The sequence below is a fragment of the Macaca fascicularis genome, chromosome 2, assembly GCF_037993035.2.
Source record: "Macaca fascicularis isolate 582-1 chromosome 2, T2T-MFA8v1.1".
Lineage (NCBI taxonomy): Eukaryota > Metazoa > Chordata > Mammalia > Primates > Cercopithecidae > Macaca > Macaca fascicularis.
In genome coordinates this window covers 80,418,474-80,445,033 of record NC_088376.1, presented here as the reverse complement: position 1 = coordinate 80,445,033, position 26,560 = coordinate 80,418,474, and the positions used below count along the sequence as shown (strand labels likewise).

General features: G+C 37.2%; 1 long non-coding RNA gene across 1 annotated transcript in view; it reads right to left on the bottom strand.

Moving 5' to 3' along the window:
• LOC141409771 (uncharacterized) overlaps positions 1 to 26,560 on the bottom strand; it is a 71,982-nt gene that overhangs the window by 22,900 nt on the left and 22,522 nt on the right. Inside the window, exons 5-6 of the long non-coding RNA XR_012431816.1 lie at positions 8,644 to 8,769; positions 6,937 to 7,054 (exon numbers count right to left, since the gene is read on the bottom strand). This is a non-coding gene — a long non-coding RNA (uncharacterized lncRNA). The remainder of the gene's footprint in view (positions 1 to 6,936; positions 7,055 to 8,643; positions 8,770 to 26,560) is intronic.

Genomic DNA, 26,560 nt, shown 5'->3' with positions numbered 1-26,560 from the left:
AATAGTTGACCAAGACACTGATTGTTTCGAGATCAGAAAAAAAAGGAAAATTCTTGGAATTGAAATAGGTTTGCTTCATGCAAATTATATTTTAGCCCTAATTACAATTTACCATTTTGGGAAGCTCAATAAGTTCCAGATGCTAGGCTGAGCTCTTGACAATTTCATTTCTTTTTGACTTTCACAACCAAATGATGTAGATATGATCACTCCTATTTTACAGATGAGAAAATGGGGCTCAGAGAAGCTTAGTCACAAAGGTCTGACACTGATGCACACGGTTTTTCCACCTAATTAAACTGTCTCCATCACAGAATTATAGTCTATTAGAGCTAGAAGGAAATGCAGAGGCCAGCTTCTTCTAATTGCTAACTTGACAGGTAAAGAAGAAGAGGTCCAGAGAAGAAAAGTGATTTGCACAAATTCACACATTTAGTGACATAACTGAAATTAGAAACCAAGGCTTTTGGTTCCAAGTTGGTGTCATTTTCAATATTTTCACATTTTTTTCCCAATGAATCTTAAATCAATAGCACTTATAAAATGCAAATATAAAAAGACTGTGCTGAGAAAAATCTTTGTGCTTCATGTCAATTTTATATTACCTGTCTTCTTGTCTGGGTAAATACTTAATGATTTCCTATTTCTGAGAAATCATTCTCTACCTCACAGTCCACTCCATTTCACCAACAGCACACCCCCAACACTCACAATACACACGCCCTATTTTAATTCAGAAGGTAAAATGCAGGCTAAATTTATATCCCAGCATGTGGGGCTTCTTTTTAAGCCCAGGCTTAATTGAACCATTCCCTGCCCAAACTCACTTTTCTTCGGGATTTGGAGCTAATCTGTTTACTAAGAACTCAGCAACCTAGGACAAGTATGAAAAATATCTACTAACAGATATTAATAATTGATCACAGAATCCTTTTACCCTTCTCTCATGAATGGTCCCAAACTCAATCAGAATATCAGTCAATCAGATTGTCAAGTGAGATGAAAACTTTTTGTTCTCCCTAATCCTTTTCCTTGGTCTAAAATAATTTTACTGCTTTGTCCCTCTTTTGTTTCTGTTACAGTGCTCTACCATTTTCTAAAGTTTCCTTAAGCACAAAAGCAAATCCAAAAATCAGTAGTTGATTTGCTTTATCTTATCTTTCAGTTCTTGAATTCAATCCTTTTTTTACTTTTAGGAAAGTGCAAATGTTTGTCAGAAAGCAAACACCTGTGTAACCCTCAAGACTAGCAAATAAAATATTGTCAGTGCCCTTTGTGTCCCCTCTCAATCATGGCCTCTCAAATTTACCATTACTGTGAATGGTAGGCAATTGCTTTTGTTTATACCATCTAAGCTGGCATTGTTAAACATTTCATTTTGTCCTGTTTTTGAACTAGATTTAAATTGAGTCTTACTATACATATACATATACACACACACACACATAAACACATAAACAGCGTGCGCACACACACACATATATATGGCTTCTTGCACTCAACATTATTCCATGCACTCATGGATATTCCCCATGTTTAAAAATTCTACTATTAAAGACATTGAGTAGTTTTTAGTTTTGACTATGGTAAGAAACACTGCTATGAACATTTTTATGCGTATCTCCTAATATAAATATTTCGCATTATCTTAGGTATATATTAAAGAGTAGAATTACAAGGTCATAACCTACGTGTATTTTCAGCTTTAGTAGACACATTTTTTCCAAAGTGGTGTAGCAGTATACAACCTGATCTCCCTAATATTGATTAGTGGTATTTTAAAATTTAGGCTTTTTGTATAGGCGGTTTTCATTGGCAGTTTCCTCATTACTAATGAGGTTGAATATCTTTTCCTATATTCTGTGTCTTTACTCCATATTTGTCTATCATTCTGTGTGTGTGTGTATGTGTATGTGTGTGTGTGTATGTGTGTGTGTGTGTGTGTGTTTAGTGCCTTTTCAGTTGTCTTGTCCTTTTTTCTATTGGGTTGTCTGCCTCCTTGCTATTCACATATGGAGTTCTTTATATAATCAGGAAACAAGTTCTTTGCCGGCAATATGTGTTGAAAGTATGTTTTCCCTCTTAGTATTTTTGCCTTTTCACTTTTTTATTTTTATATATTTATTTATTTTTCTGAGACAGAGCCTTGCTCTGTCTCCCAGGCTGGAGCGCGGTGGCACAATTTCAGCTCGCCGAAATTTCTGCCTGTTGGGTTCAAGCAATTCTCCTGCCTCAGCCTTCTGTGTAGCTGGGACTACAAGCATGCACCACCATGCCTGGGTAAGTTTTGTATTTTTAGTAGAGATGGGGTTTCGGATGTTGACCAGGCTGGTCTCAAACTCCTGATCTCAGGTGATCTGCCCGCCTCGGCCTCCCAAAGTGTTGGGATTACAGGCGTGAGCCACCACACCTGGCCCCCTTTCACTTTTTTAATGGTATGTTTCAACGAACAGAAATGTCCAGTTTTTATACATGAGCTGATTTATCAATCTTTCTCTTAAAGTTAATAATTTTGCTTCCCATTTAATAAATTTTTTGCCTGTAGAGATATTATGACTATATATTACTATATTATCTCTTAGATGCTTTGTTATTTTCCTTTGCACATTTAAATTTTTGATACATATGGAATTGATGTTTGGGTATTATGTAAAGCAGGGATCAAGCTTCTGTCATTTGTCTCTTTGCATTGTAAGTTTTCCCAGTACATTGTTAAAAACACCACCACACCACCATATCCTTAATATTATAGTACCACTACTGTTGTAAATCACTTGTCTCTCTCTCTGTGTATGTGTATGTGTGTGTGTGTGTGTGTGTATATATATATATCAGTCTGTGGATGGGTTATTGATCGTATTAATTTGATTATTTATATCTTTATAAACCAACACCATGCCCTTTCAATTACTGTAGCATTTTAAGTTTTGACATACAGTAGAGCAATGCCAACCATTAATGGTTAGTTAAGGTGGAGATGAGTCTGCAGAAAATACAAAGAAAGAACATCAGAGAAAGAATGAAATATCCAGGGCTCAATCCTTGGACCACTTCTCTTTTATGCCTACACATTTTCTAGGTCATCTCATCTAGTCTCATGGTTTGAAATGTCATCTGTATAGTAATGGATCAAAACTTTATTCCTGGACTTCTCTTTATTCTGGACTCAACTCTCCCAGAGCCTAAATAGCCACTTGGAAATCCAAGAGTCATCTCAAATTTAACATGCATCAAACTGCCTCCTCATGTCTACCTCTCTCTAACAAACTTTTAGCTCTTTTGCAGTCATTTCCATCTCAGTTAAATAACAATTCAATTATTCCATAAATCTTGGTGTCATTTTAAACTCTCTCTTTCTCACAGTCCACACCCATTGCATCAGCAACTTCTTTTTGTTGTGCATGAAATTATATCCCAAATTAACGACTTCTTCCTACTCCTACTGCTGACACTGTGGTCTAAACCACCATTTTCTTTTGCAGCTTCTAGCTGGTCTCTCTGCCTCTGCCTGGAGAGAAGTCTCCCATAATCTATTCTCTACGCAGAAAACCTAATTATTATTGCATTATTGTTCCTTTTGAAAATAGCTTAATGAATTTTACTTAGAATAAAAGCCAAAATACTCATTATGTTAAACAACCACCTAAATAATCTGATTCTCTGATATCTCTTTGATTTCATGTATTAACATTTGTCCTCTTACTCTCTCATTTCCAGCTACCTTGGCCTCAGACATTCCACACATGTTCCCTTCTTGGTGCTTTCACTTGAGTTGTTCCCTCTGCCTGGAACATCATCAGTTGTCTCCCTGCAGATAGCTATGTATCTGAATTCCTTATTCTGTTTTGTCCTTTACTCCAAAGTTATCTTCTCAGTGAGACCATTCCTGGATACCCTATCTAAAATTTCACAGTCTGACATCCTTTCATATTTATTTCTATGCCCTATTTTTCTCCCAAACACTTGTAACATTTAACATATTCTCTAACATGCATATTTTACTTATTTATAATACTTATGACCAGGAGGGGAATATGGTAAATGTCCACATAAGTGAGTTTATGAATCTGGTTGGTTGAGGAGTCCCTAATCTACTCGATAGAATGTGCCTAGATGCTGCTACATAGCGTCTCCAAAAGGCTTGGCTGGGAAGACCGAATTTCTTTGAACTAGGTTTTGAAAGAATTATTCCTGATTGTTCACTTCTGTGCTTTATGAACATATTTGGACACTTTGTCTTTTAAATATAGTTGAAAGTGGGGAAGATGAAGAGGTAGAACAGGGACAAGAAGAGAAAAATATGCATATGCCAGTCCAATGTAAGCTCACTTGAGCTTAAAAATTCTTGGCAATTTAAGAAGTAGTTGAAAGTTATATCTATAGATTTAGTTATGATGGTGTCAGTGCAAATGTAGTAAATCCTGAAATCTGATTGGCTTTATAAAAGGCCCAGATAGTTAATTCCAGGTCGCTCGCAGTAAATATAAGTTACAGTGTTGTTAGAAAATATTAGCACTATCCAAGCACTACCACTCTCCTATGAGGCACTCAATGAGTGAGGTGACTTTCTAGATGAACAAATGGACATTTTGGATTCAAAGACTGTCTGTTACGGATTAAGTAATGTCTCCCCACCAAAGATGTTGAAAGTATTATCCCATTACCTGTGACTGTGACCTTTATTTGGGAATTGGGTCTTTGCAGGTGATCAAGTTAAGAGAAGGTCATTAGAGTAGAGCCTAATCCAATGTGACTGGTATCTTTATAAAAAGGAAATTTGGACACAGACTGACATGCACATGGGAGAATGCCATATGAAGATGAAAACAGTGATCAGGGTGATGAATCTACAAGCCAAGGAATGTCAAAGATTGCCAGCGAACCACAAGAAGTGAGGCAAGAGGCATGGAACAGACTCTTTCTCACAGCCCTCAGAAAGAACCAACCCTGCCAACACTTTGATCTCATACTTCTATCCTCCAGAACGGTGAGACAATAAATTTCTGGTGTTTAAGCCACCCAGTTTGTGTTACTTTGTTATGGCAGCCCTAGGAAACTGATACAGTCCCTATTCTATTATAGGACAACTTGAGTAAATAACATTTGATGTGACCATGTTCAAAGGAAAATAATTTTCATCAAGTAAGATTGCCAAGCATTGAAGAGTCATTATTTTAAAAATAAACTTTCTTTTGTAGAACAGTTTTAGATTTAGATAAAGATTGCAGGCTGGACACGATGGAGTACACCATTGCACTCCAGCCGGGTCAACAGGGCAAGACTCTGTCTCAAAAAACAAAAAAAGCTTGCAGAGATACTACAGAGAATTCCCATGTCCCCCCAACCACATAAACACATACATTCGCCTATTATTACCATCTTACATTAGTATGGTATATTTGTTATGACTAATGAACAAATATTGACACATTATTATTTACCCTTATGAATGGATTAGTGCCTTCAGAGCTGCAGGCAAGTAGTTTAGGCTCTTTTTGCTCTTTTGCTCTTCTAAGAGCATGGCATTCCTCACCTCCAGAGAGTGCAGCATCTTGGAAGCAGAGAGCAGTCTTCGCCCAGCATGCAACCTGCTGGTGGCTTTAATCTTGGACTTACTAGCCTCCAGAACTGTGTGAAATAAATATTTTGTTACACCAGCACAAATGGACCAAGATATCATGTTACATTTAGTTGTCATGTCTTTTTAAGCTCCTTTTGGCTATGACAGTTCTTGACTTTTCTTGGTTTTGATGACCTTCACCATTTAAAGGAGTACTGATCAGGTATTCTGCAGAATGACTCTCTATTGTGATTTGGCTGTTGTTTTTCTCGTGATTAAACTGAGGATGAGTCTTTTGGGAACAATCACGGAAGTATGTTACCCTTTTCATCACATTGTATAAAGGGTACATACTCTCAACATGCTGACATAATTGTTGATGTTATTCTTGATCACCTAGCTGAAGGAATATTTATGAGAGTTATTCACTGTAAAGTTACTCTCTTCATTCCCTCTTTCCATAATGTATTATTTGGAAAGATGTCACAATGAGCAGCTCATACTTCAGTAATGGAAAGTTATGCTTCACTTCATTTAGGGTGGAGAATATACATAAATTATTTAGAATTTATCTGAATGATAAATTTATCTCTTTTAGTCCACTTATTTATTTATTTAACAATGTCTTATATCAGTGTAGACTCATGGATGAACATTCATGAGTATATTACATAGCATTATTATAGTTCAGTATATTATAGTTTGAATATATTATAGTTCGGTCATAATTCAACACTGGTGATTTTATTGTTGAAATTGTTACACCTTTAGTCATTGGAAATCCTTTCAGTTGCCTTCTGTGTTCTTTTGACTATTAAAATTATCTCTTTCTTCTTGAATGAACTTATCTCTTTCTTCTTTAGTTTTTGCCTTTCAAAAAAACGGTCCATTGAATCTAAGTTATCAAATTTGTGGGCATAGAGTTGTTTGTAGTATTTTTTCATTATTCTTTTAATGTCAGTAGGAACAGTAGTAGTTGTGACCCCTCTTTCATTTCTCATATTGTTAATTTTTGTCTTTTTTTCTTGATTAGATTACTAAAAGGTATAGCAAAGTTATTGATCATTTCAAACATTTATGCCCTAATTTCTATTATTTCATTCTATTTGCTTTAGGCTTAAATTGCTCTTTCAGTATTTTCCTAAGTCAGAAGTTTGATTATTTATTTGGGATCCTTCTTTTTTTCTAATTATTTGCATTTTATGCTATAAATGTCACTCTAGGCCGGGCACTGTGGCTCACACCTGTAATCCTAGCACTTTGGGAGGCTGAGGCGAGTGGATCACTTGTTGCCCAGGCGAGACCAGCCTGGGCAACGTGGCAAAATCCCATCTCTACAAAAATTACAAAAAATAGTCAGGCACGATAGTGGGCACCTGTAATCTCAGCTACTCAGGAAGCTGTGGTGAGAAGATCATCTGAGCCTGGGAGGTCAAGGTTATGGTGAGCTGTGATCATGCTACTGTATTCCAGCCTGGGTGACAGAGTGAGACCCTGTTTAAAATAAATCAATAAATCAATAAAGTCATTCTAAGCACTGCTTGTTTTGTATCCCATCCTTTTTAATATTTTATTTTCATTTTTATTCAGTTCAGGATATTTTTTATTGCCCTTAAGACTTCTTTGACCTATGTGTTATTTAAAAGTGTGTTGTTTAATTTCCAAATACATTGGCATTTTCCATCTGTCTTTCTTTTATTGATTTCTAGCTTAATTCCACTGTGATCTCAGAGCATCCTTATATGATTTCTGTTATTTTAAATTTATTAAGATGTGTTTTGTAACACAGAATATGGTCTATCTTGGTGAATTTTCCAAGTAAGCTTGAAGAGAATGTTTATTCTGCTGCTGTTGGATGAAGTATTCTATCAATGTCAATTAGATGCAGTTGATTGATGCTGCTGTTCAAGTTAACTATGTCCTTACTTTCTGGCCTGTTTGATTTGTCAATTACTGAAAGTGGTGTGGTGAAGTCTTCTATTATAAGAGTAGATTGTCTATTTCTCCTTGCAGTTCCATAAATTTTTGCCACGTGTATTTTTATACTCTGTTGTTAATTGTATACACATCAAAGATTGTTATATCTTATTGGAAAATCACCCCCTTTACCATTATTTAAGGCCTTTCTTTATCTCTGACATGTTTTCTTGTTCTGAAGTCTGCTTAGTTTGAAATTAGTATAGCGACTTCAGCATTCTTTTGATTAGTGTAATGACATATCTTTCTCCATCTCTTTAGTTTTAACCAATCTGTGCAATTATATTTAAAGTGGTTTTCCTGTAGACAACATATGGTAGTGTTTGCAAAAAAATCCACTCTGACAATCTCTGTCCTTTAAGTGGTGTATTCAGATAATTCATATTTATTTATTTATTTTAATTTTTGCTTTTTTTTGGGTAACTTTTATTTTAAATTCAGAGGGTGCATGTGCAGGTTTGTTATCTGAGTATATTGTGTGATGCTGAGGTTTGGGGTAAAAATGATCCCATCACCTGGGTACTAAGCATAGTACCCAAGAGCCTTACAACTCTCATCCGCCGTTTCCCATCTAGTAGTCCCTGGTCTACTGTTACCATCTTTATGTCCATGAGTACCCAAAGTTTAACTCCCATTTATAAGTGAGAACGTGCAGCATTTCAGATCATTTACATTTAAAGAGAGTATTGATGAAGCTAGATTAGTATCTACCATGTTGTAACTGTCTTCTATTATTTGTATTATTGTTATTTGTTCCCACTCATTTTATTTTGTGCTTTCTCTAATTTAATTGAGAATTTTATTTAGCTCCATTTTATCTCCTCTCTTTTCTTGAAAAAAAAAGTCAGCGGTTACCCTAGAGTTTGCAATATATATTTTTAATGACTCTAAGTTTAACATAAACTAGTACTCTACCATTTCACTTGCAGGGGAAGTATCTTGTAAGAGATTATTCCCAATTCCTCTTCCCATTTTCAATGACATTGCTATCATTCATTTCACTTATTTATATGCTATAATCATTCAGTAATTTATTACTATAATTGCTTTAAACAATTATCTTTTAGATAAATTAAGGATAAGAAAGATAAAAGATTTTATCTTACCTTCTTTTATTTCTCCTCCAGTGTTTTTCCTTTATTGATGTAGTTCCAAGTTTCTGGACCAATGTAATTTTCCTTTTTATTTGTCTGAGAATGTGCTTATGTCTCCCTCACTTTTGAAGAATGATTCTGGTGGATACAGAATTCAAAGTCGGTGGTTTTATTTTTTCAAAACTTTATAAATATTTCACTCCACTCTACTCTTGTTTGCATGGTTTCTGATAAAAAGTGCATTATAATTCTTATCCTTGCTCCTCTCTAAGCAAGGGTATATTTCCCCCCTCTGGCTTCTTTTTCTGTATTTTTTTAATAGAGTATTGTTCTGTTGCCTAGGTTGGAGTACAATGGCCCGATAATAGCTCATTACAACCTCCAGCCCCCGGGTTCAAGTGATTTTCATGCCTCAGCCTCCCGAGTAGCTGAGATTACGGCATGCACCACCACGCCTGGCTAATTTATGTATTTTTAGTAGAGATGGGGTTTCACCATGTTGGCCAGGCTAGTCTCGAACTCTGGCATCAAGTGATCTGCCACTTTGGGAGGTCCCAAAGTGCTGGGATTATAGGCGTGAGCCACAGTACCTGGCCCCCTCTGGCTTCTTTCAAGATTTTCTTCTTGTCCTCAGTTTTTTACAGCTCAAATATAATATATAAAGTTATATATTTGCTGTTATTTATCCTGCTTAGTGTTCTCTAAACTGTGTCTGCCATTCATTTTGTAAAATTTTCAGCGATTTTTACTTCAAATATTTCTTCACTTAAGCTTCTTTTTTTTCCCTTCTGGTATTAAAATTACCTATACATTATACCTTTTAAAATTGTTTCACAGTATTTGGATGTTCTTTTCTAACTTATTTTTCTATCTTCAAGTTCACTGATTCTTTTCTCAGCTGTGCTTGGTGTGTTCATGAGTTCATCAAAGGCATTCTTCATTTCTGTTAGTGTTTCTGCTTTCTAGGATTTCCTTTTGATGATTTCTTAGGGTTTTATCCCTCTGCTTGCTTTATCCATGTGTTTCTGAACGTTGTCAACTTTTTGCATTATAGCCCTTTTGTATTATTTATAGTTGTTTTAAAGTTCTCTGTCTGGTACAGGTTGAGCATTCCAAATCTGAAAATTCAAAATACCCCAAAATTCAAATCTTTTGAGTGCTGATATGATGTTTAAAGGAAATGCTCATTGGAGCATTTTAGATCTTGAATTTTCAGATTTGGGATGCTTAACTGGCAAACATAGTGCAAATATTCCAAAATCTAAAAATATTTCTGCCCTAAGCATTTTGGTTAAGGATATTCAAAAATCTATGCCATACTCGAGTCAGATTTTTGATGTTTTTCTTGTCTGTTCAGATTGTACTTTTTCCTGCCTTTCAGCATGACTTGTAATGTTTCTTTTAAAAAAAAAAAAAAAAAAAAAAAAAGGTGTGTCAGGTAATGGAAAGTAAGGTGAGTATGTTTTAGTGTGAGGATTTATATTAGTCCAGCTAGGAGTTGGGCTTTATTTAATATTTGCTATGGCTGTGCGTTCCAGAGGCTTAAAACTTTTATAGTGTCGTTTTTTTGTCTCCCCTATTTTCTTTGGACTTTTCTTAAGAAATTCTTTGATAGAGTCTGCATCTTGCAGTTATTTCAGCTATAACCCACTGTTATTAAACGGAGTCCTGTTGGTATGGTTGTAAAATACTGAAGAGGGGAAGCTTTCTATAATCTTATGATTACATTTCGGTTCTTTTAGTGGGCCCGTATCCCTGGCCTGTGTCCTTCACAACTGTTTCTTAGCTTTTCACATCCCTTAAGTGACACAGGAAGGCTGGGGATAAGGGGGTAGGCTAGGAGCAGGGGGTAGGCTGGGTTGGAGTCAGGAAAATGCTTTTCCCTCAGGTGATTTTGGCAGAGGTTTTGGCAGACTATTTTCATCCGAAAAGTAGGCTTTTGTTATGGAGAACACTCAGAGCATATTTCACGATGATTACTTTTCACCTCAAATTCCCAGAACCACAAAGTGATCTTTCTTGGCTCTTTACCATGAGAACCTGGTGGAATTCCTAGAGGTCAAACCCACTACAGTGTTGAGGCCCTCACAGGACAGTGATTGCCCCAGGAGAGAGAAGCTAGCAGCCATAGTTTAAATACAAACACTCCTTGACTTACAATGAGTTGAGCTCTATTGTAAGTTGAAGATATCATAAGTCAAAGATGTATTTAACACACCTAATCTACCAGATGTCATAGATTAGCTTAGCCTACCTTAAACATGCTCAGAACACTTCCATTACCCTACATTATGGGAAAAATCTAACACAAAACCATAACAGAAGTACTGTTCACACTGAATGCATATCACTTTTGCACCATTGTAAAGTCAAAAAATTGCATATTGAACCATCATAAGTTGGGGACTATCTGTATTCCTAAGGGTAAATTCAGTGGAAAATAGAGTTTCAATCCCCACCAGGACTCAGACAAAGCCCCTAGGTTGATCTGTTCTAGAAATTACAACTCTGTCTCAGGAACATAATTGGGCAATTGTTCTATTATGTGGTATGGGTTTGGTGCCCTATTCTAAGATATTCGTATTTAATTTGCAGATATCTTTCACAAGCTATCATGCATAATTAAAGATTCAAATCAAATCAAAATGTGAAAGCCATCATTTAAAATTTCATAAATCTGTACAAGTAACATCTATTGTTATTTGGTATTACCTACTCCATGATCTTTGAATACAAAAAAAGACTCAATGCAAATAAAGATTCATTTCTTTTATTTCTCAATCCTTACCATTCTTCCCTTACCAGATTAATTCTTAGAAGCAATGATCCATCTTTTCTTCTTGAAACTCTCTCTCTTTCTTGCTGCTGTTGTTTTAATAGGTGTTATATTTTAGAGCAGTTCACAGAGAAATTTAGTGAAAGGTACAGAGTTCCCATATACTCCTTGCCCCTACACGTACATAGTCTCTCCTACTATCATCATCCCACATCAGAATGGTTCATTTGTTACAACTGATCAACTTACATTAATACATCATCAGTCTTTATCTATAGTTTACATTAGGGTTCACTCCTAGTATACATTTTATGGATTTCACAGATGTAGGATGACATGTATCCATTAATATAATATCATAAAGAATAAAGAATAGTTCCACTGGCCTAAAAAGTACTCCTCTAATTCATCCCTCCTTCCCCACATTCCCCGACAACCACTGATTTTTTTACTGCCTCCATAGTTTTGCTTTTTCCAGAATGTCATGTAGTTGTAATCATACAATATTTAGGGTTTTCAGACTGGCTTCTTCCACTCAGTAATATGCATTTCAGGTTTCTCCATGTGTTTTAATGGCTTGATGGTTCATTTCTTTTAGTGTTCAATGATATTCTATTATGAAAATGTACCACCATTTACTTATTCCTTCACTCTACTGAAGGATATCTTGTTTGCTTCCTAGTTTTGGCAATTATGGATAAAGCTGCTATAAATATCTGTGTGAAGCTTTTTGTGTGGATGTAAGTTTTCAACGTTTTGGGTAAATACCAAGAAACTCACTTGCTGGGTCATATGGTAAGACTACTATAGCTTTATTGTAAGTCTTAGAGTTGGGTATTACTAGTCCTTCAACTTTGTTCTCTTTCAACATTGTGTTGGCAAGTCTCTTGTTGTCTCTCCACATAAACTTTAGACATAGTTTACCAAAATTCACAGAATGATTTGCTGGAATTTTGACTGGGATTACACTGAATATAGATCAAGGCAGGAAGAACATCTTGACAATATTATATTTTTCTTAATGAATGTGGAATATCCATTTATTTAATTCATTGATTTCTTTCAGCAGGATGTTTTATGTTTCATCATATAGATCTTGTACAAAATGTCGTTGGATTTATTCCTAAGTGCATACCTAAGGTATATTTAAGGCATAACTTGTTTTATTGTGTTTCACTTTATTGCACTTCACAGATACTGTATTTTTTACAGTTAAATATTCATCCAATCTTGCATCAAGCACGTCTATTGGTGCCATTTTTGCAACAGCATGTGCTCACTTCACGTCTCTCTGTCATGTTTTGGTAATTTTCACAATATCTCAAACTTTTTCATTATTATTATGTCTGTTTTCGTTATCTGTGATCCGTGATCTTTAATGTTACTATTGTGATTGTTTTGGTGTGCCACAAACTGTTCATATGAGATGGTTAACTTAATCAATGAATGTTGTGTGTGTTCTGACTGCCCCATCATCCAGCCATTTCCCTGTCTCTCTCCCTTGTCTTGGCCTCTCTATGCCCTGAAACACAAAAATATTAAAATTAGGTCAATAAATAACCCTACAACGGCCTGTAAGAATTCAAGTGAAAGGGAGAGTCACATGTTTCTCACTTATTTTTTTTTTAACTTTTAAGTTTGGGGTATATGTGCAGATTTGTTACATAGGCAAACTTGTATCATGGTGACTTTTGTACAGATTTTTTCATCATCCATGTAGTAAGCTGTTTCTCACTTTAAATCAAAAACTAGAAATGATTAAGTTTGGTGAGGAAAGCATGTCAGAAGCTAAGGTAGGCCAAAAGCAAGGGCTCTTCTGGAAAAGATTCAATTGTCCACAATTTTCCTTTGCATTGTGAACTCTCTTTAATTCTATAAAGATTGAGAGAGGTAAGGAAGCTACAGAGGAAATGTGTGAAGCAAGCAGAAGTTTGTTCATGAGGTTTAAGGAAAGAAGTTCTCTCCATAACATAATGGTGGAGGGTGAAGCTTCAAATGCTGATGTAGAAGTGACAGCAAGTTATCCAGAAGATCTAGCTAAAATAATTGATGAAGGTGGCTACACAGAAGAACATATTTTCAATGTAGACAAAATAGTCTTATATTGGAAGAAGATGTCATTTAAGACTTTCATAGATAGACAGAAGTAAGTGCCTGGTTTCAAAGCTTCAAAACATAGGCTGACTCTCTTGTTAGGGGCTAATGCCATTGGTGACTTTAAGTTGAAGTCAATGCTCATTTACCATTTTAAAAATCCTAGGGCTCTTAACAATCATTCCCAATCTATTTTGCTTGTGCCCTATAAATGGAACAACCAAGACTGGATGAGACAGCATGTCTGTTTACTGCATGGTTTATTGAATATTTTAAGACCACTGTTGAGACCTACTGCTCAGAAAGAAAAGATTCCTCTCAAAATATTATTATTCATTGAAAACACACCTGGTCACCCAAGAGCTCTGATGGAGATGCACAGGAGATTAATGTTGTTTTCATGCTTGTTAACACAGCATCCATTCTGCAGTTCATGGATCAAGAAGCAGTTTTGACTTTCAAGTCTTATTATTTAACAAATACATTTCATAAAGCTATAGTTTGCATAGATAGTGATTTCTCTGATGCATGTGTGAAAAGTAAATTGAAACCTTCTGGAAAAGATTTACTGTTCTCGATGCCATTAAGAACATTTATAATTCATGAAAGACGTCAGCATATTAATATAAACAGGAGTTGGGAAGAAATTGATTTCAACAAACCATGGATGACTTTGAGAAGTTCAAGACCTCAATGGAGGAAGTAACTGCAGATGTGGTAGAAATAACAAGAGAACTAGAATTAGGAGTGGAGCCTAGAGATGTGACTGAATTGCTGTAATCTCAAGATAAAACTTGAATGGGTGAGAAGTTGCTTTTTATAGATGACAAGGAAAGTGATTTCTTGAGGTAAGATCTATTCCTACTGAGGATTCTTTGAACATTGTTGAAATTACAAGACAGGATTCAGAATATTACATAAACATAATTAATAAAGGAACAGCAAGGTTTGAGAGCATTGACTCCAATTCTTAAGGAAATTCTATGGGGGGTAAAATATCATTAAATAGCATCTCACATTACAGAGAAATCTTTGGTGAGTAAAAGAGTCAATCAAGGCAGCAAACTTCATTGTTGTATCATTTTAAGTAATTGTCATATCCATCCCAATCTTTTCTAAACATTACTTGGATCAGTCCACAACCATCAACTTCGAGGCAAGATTCTCCACAAGCAAAAAGATTATGACTTACTGAAGTCTCAGATGACTGTTAGCATTTGGAAGCAACACTGTATTTTTAAATTAAGGGACATATATTGCTTTTTAGACATAATGCTATTGCATACTTAATAGACTACATATAATGTAAACATAACTTTTGTATGCATTGGGAAACTAAAACATTTGTGTGACTTGCTTTATTGCAATATTTGCTTTATTGCAGTGGTCTTTACCTGAACCCTCAATATCAAGATGTTGAGATATTTTATTTTTTAGGGTGCTAATGTAAATGGTATTGTGTTGTTAATTTCAAATTACACTTACTCATTGCTGATGTATAAGAAAGTGATAGACTTCCGTATATCAATCTTGTATCCTGAAACCTTTTAATATTTGCTTATTAGTACCAGGAGGTTTTTTGTTGGCTCTTTCAGGTTTTCTACATAGACAATTATGTCACTTGTGAATAAAGACAGCTTCATTTCTACCTCCCTCTTGGTTTTGAGACCTCTTTCTCTTGGTTTTGTCCTTTTGTCTTCTTGATCTCTTCTCTTAGCAAAATTTATTGTCTAGAACATATGTAATTCATCTACAGTAGTAATGCTCTCTTTACCAAGATTTCTTTCCTATGCACTCAACTTAGTCATGTATTGACTTCCAATTAAAAAAGCCTGAAACCCACATGGGTATTACAAAGAATCTTAGATCATTTTATCTTGCTTTCATACATTTAACTTATATACAATATGAAAAAGAATTTATTCAAACCACAGCCAAGAGTGTTTCTGATTAAAAAATAAAATTTTTAAAACTCATTTTCAGATATCCATGGTAATTCAACATATTTTATGGCTCCAAGTAATCAATGAAATAATCTGGATTATAATTACCTGGAATAGGCTAGGCACAGTGGCTCATGCCTATAATCCTAGTACTTTGGGAGGCTGAGGTGGGTGGATTGCCTGAGCTCAGGAGTTCGAGACCAGCCTGGGCAACACAGTGAAACCCTGTGTCTACTAAAAATACAAACAAAACAAAACAAAACAAAACAAAAAATTAGCCGGGCATGGCAGCATGCACCTGTAGTCCCAGCTACTCAGGAGGCTGAGCCAGGAGAATTGCTTGAACCTGTGAGACGGAGGTTACAGTGAGCAGAGATCACGCCACTGCACTCCAGCCTGAGTGATGGAGCAAGACTCTGTTAAAAAACAAACAAACAAAAAAAAACCCCTGGAATTCCATTGAGATGGAATAACCATTTTAATACCCTGAAAATAAGAAAACTATTAAGAAAGAATAATTCAAATGTTTACTGTATAATTTCTCTTTAACACAAAACAAAACAGTATCAGCATTTTATTTATAACAGAGAAAATATCTTGGTCCAGGCAAACAAAATAATAGCAATATATATTATTATTATATGTATATTATTATACAATATAATAATAACCATATATATATTAAAAGGCTTCCTTTGATCATACAATATGAATTTTTCTCTAATTCTCAACATGTATTCTCAGTTATCAAGAACATAAAAATGGATACTTCCTGATAGGCAAAAAACAAAACCCAAAACAAAACCCTTAGATTCTTAGATACAACAATGGTGTTTGATTTTCAAAGGGCTATATAATTTAAAGAGATATAGAATAGATCTGTGGTATTAACATTTCTCGGAGGAGCAATTATGAAGAAAATATCCAAAGGGGTGTCTCAGTGGGGCAATACTGGATAAAAGATTGAGAAAAATTACTTGAGGATTATCTCAGATGCAATTCGTTATGAGTTGAATAACATCTTCTCCCAAAAGATATGTTGAAGTTCTAACCCCCAGTACTTCAGAATGTGACTTTATTGGAAATGGACTGATTGCAGATGCAATTAATTAAGATAAAGTCATACATACTAGAGTAGATTGGATCCCTAACTTAATCTGATTGATGTCTTTATAGGAAGATACCCATGGAATGAGATAGAGACACAAGATGAATGCCGTGGTAGCCATGCTATGCATCTGCATCATAAGGCAGGTCAAAGATTAACAGCACACCACCAAAAGCTAGAAAAAAGATTCTTCCCTATAGGTTTCAGAGGGAACATGGGCCTGCCAACACCTCAGTTTTAAACTTTCATCATACAAAACTGTGAGACAATACATTTTTGTCTTTTTGAACCACCCAGTTTGTGGTACTCTACTATGGCAACCCTAGGTAACTGACACACATTCTTTCATGCATTTATTTATATGCTAATCCACAAACATGTTGCCTTCTCTTCACCTCCATCTTCTCATTAGCTTATTCCTTTCAGTACACCTCCTCTTCCCTTCCAATACAAGAAGCAGCATCATCGCTAGCCATCTTGAGGTCTTTGAACACCTGGAGTATTTTGGGTCACAAAGCAGTTGAAATGGTTTGGCTCTGTGTTCCCACCCAAATCTCATGTTGAATTGTACTCCCATAATTCCCACATGTTGTGGGAGGGACCTGGTGGGAGATATTTGAATCATGGGGGTGGTTCCCCCATACTGTTCTTGTGGTAGCGAATAAGTCTCATGAGATCTGATGGTTTTATCAGGGGTTTCCACTTTTGTGTCTTCCTCATTTTCTCTTGCTGCACCATGTAAGAAGTTCCTTTCACCTCCCACTGTCAGGCCGCTGAGCCAAAGCCTCCACATATATATCCAGATGGCCTGAAGCAACTGAAGAATCACAAAATAAGTGAAAATTGCCAGTTCCTGCCTTAACTGATGACATTACCTTGTGAAATTCCTTCTCCTGGCTCAGAAGCTCCCCCACCCAGCACCTTGTGAGCCCTGCCTCTGCCCACAAGAGAACAACCTCCTGTGACTGTAATTTTCCACTATTACCCAAATCCTATGAAACTGCCCCACCCCTATCTCCCTTTGCTGACTCTCTTTTCAGACTCAGCCCACCTGCACCCAGGTGATTAAAAAGCTTTATTGCTCACACAAAGCCTGTTGGTGGTCTCTTCACACAGATGCACGTGACATTTGGTCCAGAAACGAATTTTCCCCTGCCCGGGACTGGCAAACTGACTTTACTCCCATGCCCCAAGTCAGGAAGCTAAAACACCTCTTCTCTGGAAAGATACTTTCACTGGATATGTGGAAGCCTTTCCCACAGGGTCTGAGAAGGCCATTGTGGTCATTTCTTCCCTTCTGTCAGACATAATTCACTTTCTTGCTCAGCCCCAACTTCGTCCCAGACAGCAGCCCCCTAGGTGACTATCTTCCAGTCCTCCAGCAGGCTAGACAGGAATTTCGCCAGGCTGCTAATCTTCTCTTGCCTACTCCAGATTCCCAGGCACATAAAGACACCCTAGCTGGACAACCAGTTCTCGTTAAGAATCTGACCCTTCAAACTCTACAATCTCAATGGACTGGACCGTACTTAGTCATCTATAATACCCCAACTGCCGTTTGCCTGCAGGACGCTCCCCATTGGGTTCACCATTCCAGAATAAAGCTGTGTCTGTCAGCCAGCCAGTCTGATATCTCCTCTTCCTCCTAGAAGTTGCAAGTACTCACTCCTATTTCCCTTAAACTCACCCACATTTCTAAAGAACAGTAGTAAGCCTTATGAACCTAATACATCCTTTCACTTTGTTAGGTCTATTCATCCTTACCCTACTCTGCAACAGGGCTTTACGCAGTCACCCCCACTACTTAGCCTGCATCCTAAAAACTTTTCATCCCTGCTATCTTGTGTCTAGTAATACTGTTATTCTTTGTTCTTACCTATCCATAAGTGCCCTGACCATGTCTACACTACTGGCTTATATTTTTTTCTCCAAACCATCATAGCTGGCCCTGGGCTTATCCCCTAACCACTACTCTTAACTCCCCCTTAGAGTGGATAAATGACCTTTGCTGAAAAAACACACTGCAATTCTTTCACTCACTTTACATTTCCAGTTTCGCCTTACACAAGGTCTCTTCTTCCTCTGTGGCTCCTCCACCTACGTGTGTCTACCTGTTAATTAGACAGGCACATGTACACTAGTTTTCCTTACCCCCAAAAATCAATTTGCAAACATGACCAAACAGCTTTCCATTCTCCTCATGACACCAACACTTTATCACTATCTTGTTTTGTTTTTCTTATTATTAATATAATAAGAGAGGATTAGGCCTTGATTTACTGCTGAAAAAGGAGGACTCTGTATATTTTTAAATGAAGAATGTTGTTTTTACCTAAATCAACCTGGTCTGGTATATGATAACATAAAAAAACTCAAGGATAGAGCTCAAAAACTCACTAACCAAGCAAATAATCATGCCAAACCCCCTTGGGCACTGTCTTAATTGGATGTCCTGGGTCCTCCCAATTCTTAGTCCTTTAATACCTGTTTTTCTCCTTCTCTTATTAGGACCTTGTGTCTTCCATTTAGTTTCTCAATTCATACAAAACCATATCCAGGCCATCACTGATCATTCTACATGACAAATGCTCCTTCTAACAACCCCACAATATCACCCCTTACCATAAAATCTTCCTTCCGCTTAATCTCTCCCACTCTAGTTTCCCATGCTGCCACCAATCCCACTTGAAGCAGCCCTCAGAAACACCACCCATTGTCTCTTCATACCACCCCCAAAAATTTTCGCAGCCCCAACACTTCACCACTATCTTATTTTGCTTTTCTTACCAATATAAGAGGACAGGAATGTCAGACCTCTGAGCCCAAGCCTGCACATATACATCCAGATGGCCTGAAGCAACTGAAGAATCACAAAACAAGTGAAAATGACTGGTTCCTGCCTTAACTGATGACATTACCTTGTGAAATTCCTTCTCCTGGCTCAGAAGCTCTCCCACTGAGGACCTTGTGACCCCTGTCCCTGCCCGCCAGAGAATAACCCCCTTTGACTGTAATTTTCCACTACTTGCCCAAATCCTATAAAACTACCCCACCCCTAACTCCCTTTGCTGACTCTTTTTGGACTCAGCCCACCTGCACCCGGGTGATTAAAAAGATTTATTACTCACACAAAGCCTGCTGAAATTCTTTTCACATAGACATGCATGACATGATTCTGAGGCCTCCCAGCCATGTGGAACTGTAAGTCCAATGAAATCTCTTCTTCTTCCTAGTCGTGGGTACGTCTTTATCAGCAGCATAAAAATGGCCTAATACAGTAAATTGGTACCAATAGAGTGGGGGTGTAGCTGAAAAGATACCTGAAAATGTAGAAGCGACTTTAGAATAGGGTAACAGGCAGTGGTTGGAACAGTTTGGAAGGCTCAGAAGAAGACAGGAACGTGTGGGAAAGTTTGGTACTTCCTAGGGACTTGTTGAATGGCTTTGACCAAAACCCTGATAGTGACATGGAAAATAAGGTCCAGGCTGAGGTAGTTTCAGATGGAGATGAGGGACTTGCTGGAAACTGGAGCAAAGGTGACTGTCGTTATGTTTTAGCAAAGAGACTGGCAGTATTTTGCCCCTGCCCTAGAGATTTGTGGAACCTTGAATTTGAGAGAGATGATTTAGGGTATCTGATGGAAGAAATTTCTAAGCAGCAAAGCATTCAAGAGGTGACTTGGGTGCTATTAAAGACACTCAATTTTATAAGGGAAGCACAGCATAAAAGTTTGGAAAATTTGCAGACTGACAATGTAAGAAAAACCCATTTTCTGGGAGAAATTCAAGCCGGCTGCAGAAATTTGCATAAGTAACTTGGAACTGAATGTTAATCACCAAGACAATGGGGAAAATGTCTCCAGGGCATGTCAGAGGTTTTCACAGCAGGCCCTCCCATCACGGGTCAGGAGGCCTAGGAGGAAATGTTTAGTGGTCCAGGTCCAGGGTCCCAGTGCTGTGTGCAGCCTAGGGACTTAGTGGTCTGTGTCCCAGCTGCTCCAGCCGTGGCTGATGGAGCTTGGGCCATGGCTTCAGAGGGTGCAAGCCCCAAGTCTTGGCAGCTTCCACGTGGTGTTGAGCCTGCGAGTGCAGAGAAGTCAGGAATTGAGGTTTGGGAACCTCAGCCTAGATTTCAGAAGATGTGTGGAAAAGCCTGGATGCCCAGGCATAAGTACGCTGCAGGGGCGGGGCTCTCATGGAGAACCTCTGCTAGGGCAGTGCAGAGGGAAATGTGGAATCCGAGTCCCTCCTGGGTCCCTGCTGGTCACCCCCCCTACCCGCAGGGGCCACAGAGTCCTTCATGGGGCACCACCTAATGGAGCTGAGAGAAAAGGGCCACCGTCCTCCAGACCCCAAAATGTTAGATCCACTGACAGCTTGCACCATTCACCTGGAAAAGCTGCAGACAGTGCCAGCCCATGAAAGAAGCTGGGAAGGAAACTGTACCCTGCAAAGCCACAGGGGTGGAGCTGCCCAAGACCATGGGAACCCACCTCTTGCATCAGCGTGACCTGGATGTGAGACTTGAAGACAAAAGAGATCATTTTGGAGCTTTAGAATTTGACTTCCCCCCTAGATTTTGGACTTTCATGGGACCTGTAACCCCCTTTATTTGGACAATTTCTCTCAGTTCGAATGGCTGTATTTACCCAATACCTGTACCCCCATTGTATCTAGGAAGTAACTAGCTTACTTTTGATTTTATAGGCTCATAGACAGAAGGGACTTGTCTTGTCTCAGATGAGACTTTGGACTGTGGACTTTTGGGTTAATGCTGAAATGAGTTAAGTCTTTGGAGACTGCTGGGAAGGCATGATTGTTTTTGAAATGTGAGGACATGAGACTTGGAGGGGCCAGGGTGGAATGATATAGTTTGCCTCTGTGTCCCCACCCAAGTCTCATCTTGAATTGTACTCCCATAATTCCTATGTGTTGTGGGAGGGACCCAGTGGGAGATAATTTAAATCATGGGTGCAGTTTTCCCCATACTGTTCTTGTGGTAGTGAATAAGTCTCACAAGATCTGACAGTTTTATCAGGGGTTTCCGTTTTTGCACCTTCCTCATTTTCTCTTACTGCACCATGTAAGAAGTGCTTTTCACCTCCTACCATGATTTTGGGGCCTCCCCAGCCATGTGGAACTGTAAGTCCAAGTAAACCTTTTTTTCCTCCCACCCTCGGATATGTCTTTATCAGCAGTATGAAAATGAACTAATACAATAGTAAAGTTGGTGGGAATATTTAAGGTCATTTAATTTAAGTGTATTTTTACCCGTGGTGAAGCTGAACCTCAAACAGATTATGATAATTTATCGTAATGTCCATGATAATTTTAAGACAAAAAGTTGTACTAGAACATGGAGCTCCAGACTACAGGTTGGTTTTTTGTTTGTTTGTTATTCACAATATGCTGGTTTTACAGTAATTGTGAATTTAATCTAACTTTATTCACTTCAACAAAGGCAATTTATTATTTGTCTTACGTGTATTTATTTGATAGTATGCTTTTATTATAAATACATTTCCAAATGTATTTGGAAATAACTGCTTTGTCAGTACTTTTACACAGATTTCAAAGGATCGGACTAGATTAATATAACTATAATACACTCCCTTCTGATCTTATTATTTTACCCTGAATGTTACATTCAGCATCAAATCATTTTTGGCAGTGCTTAGAATAAAGGGGGAGTATCTTCCATGAAATATTATTTCCACAATACATTTACCCTGGATCTTCATTCATTCATTTTCAGTTGTAATAATGCATTTTCTTTCCTTATCCTCAAGGAAACAGTCAAGTTGAAAAAGTCTCTATACTCTTCTCAAGGAGACAAATAGTTCTTCCCAATCACAATATTTACTATGGGAACACAAAATGTTTTAACTTCTATTGTCACATAAAAGGTTTCATATCCTTGCTCATCACCCAATACTGCCCTTGGTTTATGTTTATACTCTTCCTGAGGTGGAATAGAGGTTGGGGTGAGAGGGAGAAAGTCTCAAGCTTAATCCAAGAGGGTAGGCTATGTCACTAACTATGGGTATGAGTCAAGTCAGATATTCTAGATTTTGCCTTCCAAAGCATGGAGTTGCACTTCTCATCTTTTTTTCTCAGACAAAACTGATAAAGTGGTATTATGGAAAAGTTCATGCTTCAGGGAACATAACACAGCACATTTAATGCATCAGTTTTATTCATTCAGCAAACATTTATGGAAGGCCAGCCATGTGCAAAGCACTATGCATGGTCCTGAGGAAACAACACTAGGAAAGCATAGATAGTTTACTTTGACATAGTTTTAAACTTGGTGAAAAAGACAAGAATTGAGTAAGAATTTAAAATGTGCTGAGTCAAATAAAGAAAATTAGCGTGATAAGAGGACTTAAAATATGATCAGGGAGTGTGTTGGTAGCATGGCTGCTTTGGTGCAGAGAAACAGAAGGCTTCTCTGAGAAAACTGTGTCCAAGTAAAATTTCCTGGATGCACAGGACCCGAGTAAGTATGTAGAGTCTATTTGGGGAAGATTATCATATTAAATTATATAGGCCTGGTTTCAGTGAGAGTTAAGTTCCTCTTGCTCCACAAGGCAATAAAAAATTTCAGAAAAAGTCTTTAATAAGGCTGACTGATGTTCAGAATGTTTTTGAAAAGTAAGTTAAAAACGTCTTAATGCTGAAAATTTATTATAAACAATTAGGAACAACTCACACTATTATTCCTTCTTCAAAAATGGAAATAGCAATGAGAGAGTGCTTTTTACAATGATAGAGTTGTTTACTGTAGTCAGTGCTCAATGCAAATGATAAAATTGTGTGGTTGTTAGAATATTTGCTACAAAGGGGAAAATAAAATCTGAGGCAGCAGTTTCTTTTAATGTGGTAACAGCCTAGTCATAAAAGAACATCCTACTTCATTGTCATGAATATATGAATGATTCCCATATTTTACCATGAAACTTCATTGTCATGAATGTATGAATGATTCCCATATTTTACCATGAATATTTTCACCATTTACAAGAAAACAGCTGCTACAACTAGAAGAATGATTTACTGTTAAATACATAACAATTTTCTTTTTAGGATTGCTTTCCAAAGTACCCCCATTTCACCCTTCACTTCATTCAGGTGTATGCATATTGATATAAGAGGGCATTTCCAGAATTTTCTGGATTAAGTAGAAGCAAATTCTTAAGTCCATAAGGTAAAGTTTCTGCTACATTCAGAATTTGAGCATTTCATTGAATTTACTCCATCCCATTTTCAAAGAGTAAAACCCTTCTCCCACCCTCCAGAACATATCTTCAAGGTTAATGTTTAAGAATTAGTTAAGTCTAACCACCTCTTAAGAGATACGTAAGTAAATAGGCTAGTCATGATAACAAGGTTTCCAAGAGTAGACATAAAGGAATGTTAATGCATCTTTCATAATGGAAACAATAGCTTTATAATCTTAGACTTAAAGTAACTATGGTTACAAAGCCTTGTGCTGCTTTACCTTCACTTGATTCCTTTCACTGGAGATCCACCTCTGTCATCAGGAGAGAGTCTCCTTGTGCTAATGGCTCTCCGTTTGTCATCATGAGAATATAAACATTAAATACCTTATGAACTGAGGGTGTAAATTTCTTTATCTGCTTAAGAAATGTCTTTTCAAGAAGGAAGACTTAGTCAACAAAGAAGAAAGTGTTCTCAGTTTAAGCTAACTTTTCAAATAGAAAGCATTGGCTTTCTGTTGTACCTGAAGTGTTTTGTTATCAATGATTACCAGGCCAGCTCTTCAAGTCTTTGTAGCCATCTTCCTGATGTTGACTAACTACTTTAAAAAGAATCTTTGCAGATACTTAGGGTGAAGAGGTCAAGAAGAAGGTATTATCAGAAGAGAATACTGGATATAGGATGAATTGCTGATGACATCTTCTAAAAGAGCATTAAAGACATAGAAAATTGTTGGAACCATAACATTGGAAACAAAGCACGACTCAAAATTATTTATATAACCTATTTTTTAAAATGATATAAAATACATAAAGAAAAGTACATGAAAATGTAAACAGTGGTTACTTCAGGGTGGAATTATGAATGATTCAGCATAATATACATGTATTACTTACATAATTTAAAAAATTAGGTTCTAGATAATGTATTTTAAACCACAGCCCCATGGCTTTGGAAATTACAAAAAGGACTTACTGTGTATCTTCAGAGGAGGTTGGTTAACAATATCAGGAGCTATTAAAGCACTGATTTTTTTACTTGGAGAAAAAGTAATGAAACATGAAAGCTACCTTCATCTATTAGAAGAATTGTCAAGTAGAGGATTGTCAAGACTAGAGGTTCTATGAAGACAGCACTTGTCTTAAGAAAGACATTTCTAGCAACAAAGGAACAGACTGATACTCAAGAATATGGATGGCATTCAAGAAGAGGTGGGGTGGGGGGGTGGATATCAGACATATGGTTATAAAAATGATTGCTTCACTCCGTGAGAACTAAAACTGAGGTTTTTTTGAAAGATCCCTTTCAACCTTGGATTCTATTATACATTGCCAACATATTTGCCCCACATTCTACAGGTCAGAGGTGTTGGTTTTTCTTTTCTTCTCTATTTTTAACCCACCTGACTCCCACCTTCTTCCTGTATTGCCAGAAGGTGCTGACTTTCTACGCAAAGAATCACTGGGGCAAGTTGCCCTTGAGAACAATGCTAAAGAGTGGCAAATTGCTCGTGATAAAGTCTCTGATTTAAGTAGAATCAGAAGTGACAGAAAATAGTGATTTGTTTAATTTACCACAATGTGTTAATTATGTACAATAAACGGTGGGGCTAGGCGCTTGACTTGGGGCTCGTGGGGGCTTGAGACAAATCACAGAGGATAAGATGGGTTCTGATTCTGACAATTCATCTAATCACACAGACATAGCCCATGCTATCCGTTCCTTCCTCCATCCCATTACTCTCTATACTATCTCACTCAGAAATGGTCAAAAACATTCTCTGAACAATCTTCCTAAACATCCAAGTCCCCTAGTCCAGGGTATTCTTTGGGTGGTCCCCAATGAGTGTGATACCCTTACCTCTCACTGACTGTGAGTAGGAAGCAAACATTTTTATAACACTATACTTTTAGGAAACAACCAAAGAATCCTAGAAACTTTTCTTTCAAATGCCCATGACCAATTATCTTCTAACAAAAAGAACTTCATAAAGATATTTAGAATTTTAGGCAACTTAGATATTTAGAAAACCTATTCTACTCAAACGTGTAAATACTAGAGGGATAATTCAGCTGTTTGGGTATGTTTCTTTGATAATATTAAAAATGTGGATTTCTTTTACTTTGATTCTGAAATACAAATACATGCCATAGACAGGAGAACTGTAACATCCAGGGCTTAGACCAGCTTTCTGCACTCGGCAATGAAGAGGAGATAAGGTAACATATTTTCTTCAACCCATCACAAGGTTCATAGCTTCAAGGTTCAAGGAAAACATAATAAATGTATTTAACCATAGTTCTACATGACACAGAAGCTGTCAGAAATGAAGAGCCAAAAACGCAGGGAAACTGTGTATTTCATGAATAGTTGTGCAGAAGAAGTATGATTGGAGGACAAAAGTGTATGATCTAATGGTAATAAACTGGAAGGAACATAGCAAGGTCTGTCTGTCCAGATTCTTCTTAGCCTCTCTAAGAAGTGTGACACTTCTTCTCTTCGCATTCAGGGCAGAACACCTGTCACATTAGGGTCTTCAGGGGAGAAGGGAGGGAGGTCAGAGAGTAACTTCCTGCTTCTGTGATTTTTTCAGGTCCCTTCAACTTAAAATACTCAGTACACTAAGGTGCCACCTTTTGGGTTATTATGTTCTGAGCTCCAGCATTAAGAATGTGAAATCTGTGTGCCATTATTATTGTTGTTAATGGTATTACTATTAACAGGTGGAAAACTTACATTCTGTAGTTCAGATTCAACTTACATTTATCATCTATATGTTCCAGATGA